Source organism: Arachis ipaensis, chromosome B10 (genome assembly GCF_000816755.2).
Source record: "Arachis ipaensis cultivar K30076 chromosome B10, Araip1.1, whole genome shotgun sequence".
NCBI lineage: Eukaryota > Viridiplantae > Streptophyta > Magnoliopsida > Fabales > Fabaceae > Arachis > Arachis ipaensis.
Window position 1 is genome coordinate 44,298,534 of NC_029794.2, and position 440 is coordinate 44,298,973.

Consider the following 440-nt stretch of genomic DNA (forward strand, 5'->3'; position numbering starts at 1 on the left):
TTGCAAGTTTAAAAATTTAATTAGATCCTTACTAGTTGTAATATTTGCTTTTAGAATGTTTTATAATTCTTCCTACCTCAAACACAAACGAATATTTCAAAAATGTTTATCTATATAGGGACTCGATTAAAAATGTTTAAAAATAATGATCTAATTGAAAATTTGAAAAGCTATAAGGACTAACAGAAAAATTAAGCTATTTGAGTATTCAGAGTTGGTTGTGGCAAAATTATTGTCCTTAATGAATGCGTTATACATAATAAACCATGTTTTCATTGTTAGTTATGTTTCTTGTCTCATTTAGCATGTGATTAAATTTCAATTACTCCTTATTTCTCTGGTAAGAATTTTATTATTATTATTATTATTATTATTATTATTATTATTATTATTATTATCTAATTGATATCAAATTAAATGGGTCACTATTAATGTATGTA

General features: G+C 22.5%; 1 protein-coding gene across 1 annotated transcript in view; it reads left to right on the forward strand.

The window, feature by feature from the left end:
* The window catches only part of LOC107622372 (autophagy-related protein 2), a gene marked incomplete at its 5' end in the record, with an annotated part of 7,859 nt that overhangs the window by 4,408 nt on the left and 3,011 nt on the right, over positions 1–440 (forward strand).